This window comes from Saccostrea cucullata, unplaced genomic scaffold (assembly GCF_032062105.1).
Source record: "Saccostrea cucullata isolate Sc308-1 unplaced genomic scaffold, CSIRO_AGI_Scuc_v1 ctg15191, whole genome shotgun sequence".
NCBI classification, from domain to species: domain Eukaryota; kingdom Metazoa; phylum Mollusca; class Bivalvia; order Ostreida; family Ostreidae; genus Saccostrea; species Saccostrea cuccullata.
The window spans coordinates 5,236-13,904 of record NW_026918204.1 but is presented as its reverse complement, the minus strand read 5'-3'; the positions used below and the strand labels follow the sequence as shown (position 1 = coordinate 13,904).

The 8,669-nt window shown below is 31.3% G+C and overlaps 1 long non-coding RNA gene across 1 annotated transcript; it reads right to left on the bottom strand.

Moving 5' to 3' along the window:
* Positions 1-4,352: 4,352 nt before the first annotated feature.
* Positions 4,353-7,758, bottom strand: LOC134259155 (uncharacterized). The gene is made up of 3 exons (XR_009990295.1): positions 7,414-7,758; positions 6,558-6,672; positions 4,353-4,438 (listed from the first exon to the last, which is right to left on the bottom strand). It is a non-coding gene; the product is annotated as an uncharacterized LOC134259155 (long non-coding RNA).
* Positions 7,759-8,669: the final 911 nt, after the last annotated feature.

Genomic DNA, 8,669 nt, shown 5'->3' with positions numbered 1-8,669 from the left:
TATAAAGGCATTTTTACAGCTTAAGGGCTCTAAAGATCTTTGACTTCTACATTAGCTTCTTACACCCCAGGTCTCTGACCTATTGACCCTTTCTGTAACAAATCATCCTTATCCTGATTAAGATACAGAGCCTACTGCCTAACCTTTCACAGCAATATTTATAAATCACGGATTTAAACTCAAAACATGATACTATCATCCGCTAACCTACATGTACATATATAAATATTGCCAAAACCCTTTTACGCATTCTGAATGAATTTAAGCAGTTTCTAATTTCAAAATATATTATATGGCCCATATTTCCATTATCAATCAATCATTTATTTGAATCTCATCACCATTTTACAATAGCGTACAGAGACTACAAAAAACATATAGGTGATTTTATATACAACAATAGGTCTAGAAAGGCATGCGTGAGTAAGAAACTTAACAAAAACAAAAAAATTGTAGGTTACTATAAATGTGAAGTATGGGAATTTAGGCCGGGGAGCATATTTTATTTATTTTCTTTACAAAGGAGCACAATTTTCGTAGAAAGCAGTGTTTATTGTTGTTCATAATGTTTTTAAAACTAATTATATTCTGGAATTTTATGTGTTTTTCTGTTGAGCAAAGTTTTCTTTCTGTTTGTAGCGAGTTGCAGTTTAAAATGTAATGAAACTCATCTCCGAGTTCTTTTAGATTACAATGGGGACAAATTCTATCTTGTCTTGGTATATTAAGCCAGCGTCCACTTTCAATTGGTAAATGATGATTACACGTTCGAAATCTACAAAATGTTATTAAGTCCTTTTTTGATAAAATATTAAAATAGTTTTCAAATTTTAATTCGTCTTTGTATATTCTATAATTTAAAGCTTTGGGTGAGGTTTGAAGGATTGATTGCCAACTTTGTTTGAATTGATCCAATAATGTGAGTTTAACTTTCGCCTTTAACCATTTAATATTAATTGGGTTTTGTTCAAGCCATACATTTGAGAGTCCACAGTTATTTAAGATATTTCTAATATTTTTCAAGCCAAACAATTTTCCCTCCTATTTCTTGATTTATAATGAAGCCTATTTTATAACATAAATTTGCAATTTTAATTTCCTTTCCAGTGATTAATTTTGACCAATAAGATATCATGCGCGTTTTTATTTGGATTTCCATGGGGTGTCGGCCAAGTTCGCCATATATCATAAAATCTGGGGTTGAATCTTTTAAATGGAGTAGAAGTTTACAAAATTTTAGGTGAACCCTTTCTATTATTGCATTATTTGAAAATCCCCAAACTTCACATCCATATAACAAAATAGGTTGCACAATTTTATCAAATAGATCTAGCTGACACTGTATTGATAGGTTATGTAATCTTCCTTTTTTTAATACTTCGTATAGTGCTTTTGTTGCTTTTTCAGCTATTTTCTTTTTTGCCGTTTTAAATGAGCCAGATTTACATAATATAACTCACAAATAGTTAAATTCTGTTACTACATCTATTTTCTTATCATCATACTGCATCTGTATATTTTCTTCACGTCTACTTTTACTGAATATTAATATTTTTGATTTGTCGATATTTATCTTTAAATTCCATTTTTTACAATATTTACAGAAGCTATCTAGTTGTTTTCGTAGCTCTTCAGAAGATTCTGCAACCAATACAGTGTCATCTGCGTATAAGATTGCAAATAATTTAAAAAATATATTTAGTTTGTTTTCAAACATCTCTGATATAGTTGATAAACCTTCAATATTGGATGCATTCAGGAAATCGTGTAAATCGTTAAGATACATAGAAAATAAAAACGATGACATATTTTCACCCTGTCTAACACCATTTGCACATTGAAAAAAATCTGACTGTTCTTGATTATAGACAATTCTGGATTTTATCTGACTGTACATATTCAAAATAATGTCATACATTTTGCCGTTAATATTGTGAGATAAAAGTTTAAACCACAATGCTTTCCTCCATACGTTATCAAAAGCTTTCTCAAAATCTACAAACAAACAAAATAGTTTTTTCTTTTTTGTTTTAAGAAGCTCAAATAAAATATGTATTGAGAATAAATTATCAATTGTTGAATAACCTTTTCTAAAACCTGTTTGATTTTCATGTATTACTTTAAACTCATCAGAAAATATATTTAGTCGTTCATTAAGAATCGATGTGAAAAGTTTTCCAACGCAACTTAAAATTGTAATTGGTCTGTAATTTTGTGGCTTACTTTTTTCGCCTTTGTTTTTATATATTGGTATAATATTTCCTTCTAACCAACAAGAGGGAATATTACCTGATGAAAAAATTAAATTAAATAATTTTTCATAAATTGGTAACATCATGTTCTGCGTTGCTTTGATATATTCATTTCTTATACCATCTTCCATTTGAAAATTATTTTTCATTATTAATTTATCACACTCAGCAGACATCTGCAGAGACATACATTCTCCATTATATACTCATTAATTATAATTTATTTATTAATTATCACTGATAACTGAAATTAAGGAAAAGTCTTATCTTTTCAATGGATCGACCAATCAAAATGACAATTTTCATCTTGAAATTTGTAAACTTTACCTGTGTGATAGGTTAAATCTCCATGTCACCTATGTACAGTGAAAGAACTATTTCTATATTGCTTTAATCCTTATCATTGACACGTTATATGACTGAGGTAAACATCCTAAATTGTCCACCTAAATTTTCACCCCTCCTAAGTCATGTAAGTCAGTACAATGGACATCAAAATAGACGAATTTGTCATCCTCATTCAGGACATTATATTTCCTGTTGGTGATTTTATGGGGTAATGTTAATAAACTGACCGAAACACCATGATAAATTGTCTGTAACAGTATTATTAATAAAAAATAGAAGGTGTGAAGTTACGATCATTCAAATTTATGTGTGCAAGTCAACGAAAGAGGTACAGTGCAAATGACAACTGAAAGAGCAAAGAACTCTAGATTCAATACATGTACACTGTACTGAAGTTTAATATTTATCATTATTTTACATATATGGTAGTTTTTGTGGAAACGTTTTCCATTAGATGACCATGATAACAGAAATTTAAAACTATCTATAGGTTTCTGATGTTTTTTCATTTCTATATTTTATGTGTAAATTATATATAAAATACAAATTACTCCACTGTGTTAGATATAAGCATACATGTACTTTGTGCACAATTTGTCCACCATAATTTATGAACATGCAGCAGTATTACTCATAAGTATAGCTCATTATCAGGGTTAATTTTTTTGGCCTATTATTTCTATCTACCAGAATTTATCATTATACGAGTATATTTTGTAAGTGCCAGTATCATGTTCATATAGATAAATGCTACAAGTTATAGCATTAAATGTGTCCGTTAGTACAATGTAATATTACAGATCCAGAAGTTTTTTCAGGGGTGATGTTAGAGGGTGGGGGTGGGTGGAGTTAGGACAATTAAGTCACTTGGCAATTTTTTCATCAGATACATGACTCCCTGATATTAATCCTCTCTATTTTACAATAGGACCCTCTTTGGACCCCCCCCCCTTTTTTTACACCACTGACAATCCAAAAGAGGGAATGGGGTGGGAGATGGGTAGTTGGCTCATATGATCTAGGCCCCTACCCACCTCCTGTAATCTTCAGAAGCAGTGTTTAACAACATTAACATCTGCAGGGATATTTCATACTCCATTTTTTAAAGATTACATGTACACTGTACACAAATTCAAAATAACAAGCTACCGTGAAAAGTCTGGTGAATGTGTTCTTAAAACTTCAAAATTAATAAACTCTACAAAGACTTAACTCATATTTAAACCTACTTGATCAACAAATGATTCCATTTAAAATGTCAAAATATAATTTATGACTTTTAGCTTTGTAATGTAAATGTAGACCACAAACAGTAAAATTTTACTGTCAAAAGAAGAAAAATGTTTATCACTGTAGATGTAGTACATGTAACCTACAAAAAATAAAGATTGATGGAAAAGATGTGATGAGCGAAAGAAAGAAGAGATGATTTGGGGGGGGGGGGTCCAGATTAAAACAAAATTGACTGTTTATATATTGGTATATCAATGCACAATCTGATCGCAAGAAATTTTAGGCTTATTTACATCCCATTTCTAATATAATTCTTCTTTGGAAATTTCTCGTGAAAATATGTGAATAACAATTACTTGTGAAAAAAATAGGACCCATGAGTAGAAAACTTCAATACAAACAGAAAGTCTGCAAAGTTTACTAAAAAAGCATGAGCATATGAGCATGTGTTAGAAAAGATAAACAAACACAGAATTAATAAAGAATTAATCAGATACATACCATATGATATAGGAATGAAGCCTTCTAAGCAGCATGCAGCTAATTAAATGTATACCGGGATGGTGTATTGCTGTTGATTAAAACCCTTAGTCACCTTCCTGAGGCTACAAGAGAAAGCTCTGATTCAGAATGTACCTAAATGTTATTTAATAATCTATGTAGTATAGTATTCCTTCATTCATCAAAGTCTTGTGTTGTCCATTTAATGATTTACCAATGACTTCAATTTAAATCTTTAACACATAAATAATCAGTGATGCTCCATTGATGTTTTAGCGATTCATTGGGAAAATCTAATAAAAGTAATCTTCAATTTAGTTAAAATCTTCTGGATGGATACACATGTTTGGACAAAGGCTTAAAGCTTTTAAGCTTGTGTTAAAGTGAAAGTAACTACAATTAAATTTCTACTGAGTGTCAACATTTTTCTTCTTAACTTTTGACTTTGTCAACAAGTCAGTCCCTTCCCATTTCAATGATACAAATGTCTGTGAGGCTACATGATAAACAGATTTTGTGATTAAGCAGGGGAAAAAAATGAACAGTACTGTCATGATTTTTTTCATGATGTGTTGATCTATTGTAGAGTTGGCAAATTAGAAAAAGCTGCCCCCCCCCAAAGATCATCATGCTAATGGATCAGAAAGAATTAAAAAGCAGTTAGAAAACCTGTAATGGGTTTAATGTTTGGGGGATTTTTTTTTATTTCGTCAAAATTCAATTTTACAGTGTAAAACATTTTTTTAAATGTTGATGTATGTTTATTTTGGCTTGTTTGAGGTAATTTCTGTAGGCTCCTTAGAATGGGAATGTTTTTTATTTGTCTAACATCTTGAGATAGCTATATCTATCTGATTTTCATTTCCTGGAGATTAGTAAATGACAATTCAAGATACTTTTATTAAATGTTGACCATGAAGGTTTTTATTACATTATAGTCAGGAGCTGCAGAATTTTGTCAGAATTCCCCTACACCTGATAAAAACTATCAGTTTGAAGGAAAACATCAATGGCACTGCTTGCCTGCCATGTGAACAGAGACATCTAGCAGGGATTTCTCATTATCTCTGCAATTTCAGCAGAAATTTGTACTGCTTGCATGGCTTTTCACTTTCTGATAACTAAAGGTGATTAATTTTTTCTTGTATGATAAATATACATGTATATCCTACTTACTTCTGTACATTATAAGGACCTCAGATCTAAATGCAATAAAGGAAATAATTTTGTAAATTGGGAAATTTATTTTGTATAAAATTGTAGATTTTGATGTACTAATCTACTGTATGTAATTTTCAAAATAGGGTAAATGGCAGGTAAAATTAACTGTACTATCAAATAAGCACCCCTAGTTCAGACAAGTAGAGCTTAAATGAGAGCAGAGATCATACATGTACAAGTCTTTTAGTATTATAACTCTGACTAGGCCCCCCTTTATCTACTTACTCTTTGATACATGGTCCTCTGGTGCTTAAAATGGCTAGGGAATAATGGATGCATCGATATGGCCTGTATGGATTAAGTTATTTAAAAGATTTCTTATTCCTTCATTCCTTCACTACATGCTACCATGGGGTTATCATTTCAACCCAGCAATTACCTCCAGGTATAGGTCTTTTATGGATAGAGGCTGATACATTCCGAGAAATCCTCGATATTTCATAGGTTTTAAAATAATTTTAATATTTAAAAAACTTTTGAGTATATTTGTGATAGCTAAAATGGTCAAAATTTGTATTTAATGTAAATCTAAAAGAGAGTCAATCAGCACATTTACATGTACCTATATTAAGATAGCTTATCAAATCATAACCATGATGGAGTTCATTTATAACTTGAAAGGGGGGAGGGTCTGTAGAAAAATTTTAAAAGGTTTTCATCATGTACATCATGTACATGCAGCTTCATGACTATACATATATTGCAAAAGAAAATAATTAAACATTAGTTAGTATGAAGAATGGAAGTCTTATTTTTGAAGCCTTAGCTGCAGGAATCATAGCCGGGCCACATGAAACATAAGTCGTCATGAAAAAACATTTATCTTTTGTAAAGGTTGTATACACATCAGAAATCTCCATCATGCATGCATTCTTCTGTGTAATTAGGCTTGTAACAAAGAGATGCCCCCCATTCTTCATGTTCTCTCACTAGTCTTCAACCTCCCATGTTTTGAAATCTGTCTGCATGTGTACAACTGATACAAATATTCTGCATACTGACCTGATGTTAGCCCACAGTTTCTGTCTAGAGCCCTGAATACTTCCTCAGTGAGTCTTGTCATAATTAGGTTCTGGATTTTCATAATACCAGCTCTCTGTACAAGCCATATGACAGCCTGTCAAAAAAATAAAGGAAATAAAAAAATTTGATTACAATAGTTGTCACACTCTCTGTTCATATTTTAGCTATATAGCTCTTTTCTGTCAATTGATTAAATAATACGAAATTTTTTGCATATTAGTATGCAACCACAGATTTTTGAAAAACATGCATTTTACATCAGTCCATCTGAAAATCAATCTACATGATCTAACTATAAATTCATTGACTTACTACATCTAAAATTCATATGAATTGACAATTAGTTTATATTAGAACAGTCCATTTTATTCTGTGAAGATAATTAATTGAGTCAACAAACACAATAAATCAGATTAATTTTATATACCTTTAAAATTTTATTGCAATCATCACTGATATTTTCACATCCTCCACATTTACAGATGAAGTTCAGTGACAACACCTTTAATTACATGTATGAGCTTCAGGTGAGCTCATTATTGAAATATCATAGGTAAATCTGCCGTGTTACCATGCTCCACTAACTTTCTATACCTTATCTATTACCGACATCTACCGTAATAAAGGACAATTTAATGCACATATACTGTTCCAAGGCCATGAACAGGAAAAATTTCATTCACCCAAATATTCTCAGCACATATTTGATAAACTTACAGTTTCTATTTACTAATTGTTAATGAAAAGTTCCAGGATATTAGCCATTTCTTTTGCTCCATTTTTACTTTATAGTGCTTTGTTATACAGTACACTGACATACTTATAGAAAACTCACCATCTCTGAAAATCTTCAATTCCAACATTCCAACATGTAAAACTACCATTAATAACACATCACATCAAATCTCCATCAAAAAATTCTCCTGAGGGTGTAAACCAATTTAAATCCAAGCTCATAAACCGACACTCCCAACACAAAGAGAGAGGGAATTTATAACAATTACCAGCCCAAATGATAAAGCTGGCAAAGAAACCAAATAAAAATCCCTCTCATGCTAACTTCAAGGGAGGCAGAATTTTCATAATCACCCAGGCAAAACAAGGTCTTGTACACAGTGTTTACAAATGAGATTTGTTAATCCTAACACTCTGATAAATAGTGGTAGGTGCTAAAGCCTGGATGAACTTTATCCTAATTACCCCCCTCCTGGAGCAAATGGGAGAATGACTGTTACAGTGTGGGGGGGATCAACTGATCATAAAGAAAATAATTCCTTTGCTTATATTTCACCCAAGATGGGAGGTATATTTCAGCTAAGTTTTGGAAAATACTGTAAACCCCCATCACACAGCACAGAACATTAATTTAACAAGCTTATCAACTGCATAAGAATATCATTCTGCAAACCATGTTTATCAAATATTAGTTGGCATGTTTACTAACTTAGATGTGTGTAAAACATCGATATCACACTTATATAATATTAAAAAAATTCCAAATCAAATTCCGATCCTCATGTGAATGTGCCCTAGGCCTTAGCATTTTTAAAGTTTATGACGTTTGCTATATGGATTTTGTTAAAGGGGAAATCCAAGATATTGGCATTCAATTGAATTAATAAAATATTAATGATTAATACTTTTTATGCAAAATGGATGTATATACTATGCACTTTTCATGCATCAAAGATCTAACAAGAAGGTCAAAGAAAGAAAATATACCGACACAGAAAAATTCCAACAATAATTTACTATGTCATGATATTTAAAATATATACATGAACAGCTAGTATGTGATGCAGCATTGTTTTTGAAAATATTTGAAATAACAAAACTTGACAAGCCAAAAAAAAGGAAAATTACTGGTGATTGTCCAACCAAACTGTAAAATTTTATTTCGTTTGTGTATGGTGGTGGGGTAGGGGTGGGAGGGGGTGGGGTTAGGTTCAAATTTCTTTCAGACTCAAACATACGACAATACCTTTATTTAACTGTGATGGAACCAAAAATGGCACATAATCTTTTATTATAATTTCCTACAGTAAAATGTTTTGTCTGAAAAAAAAATGGCCAACTTTTAAGTAATTCTAA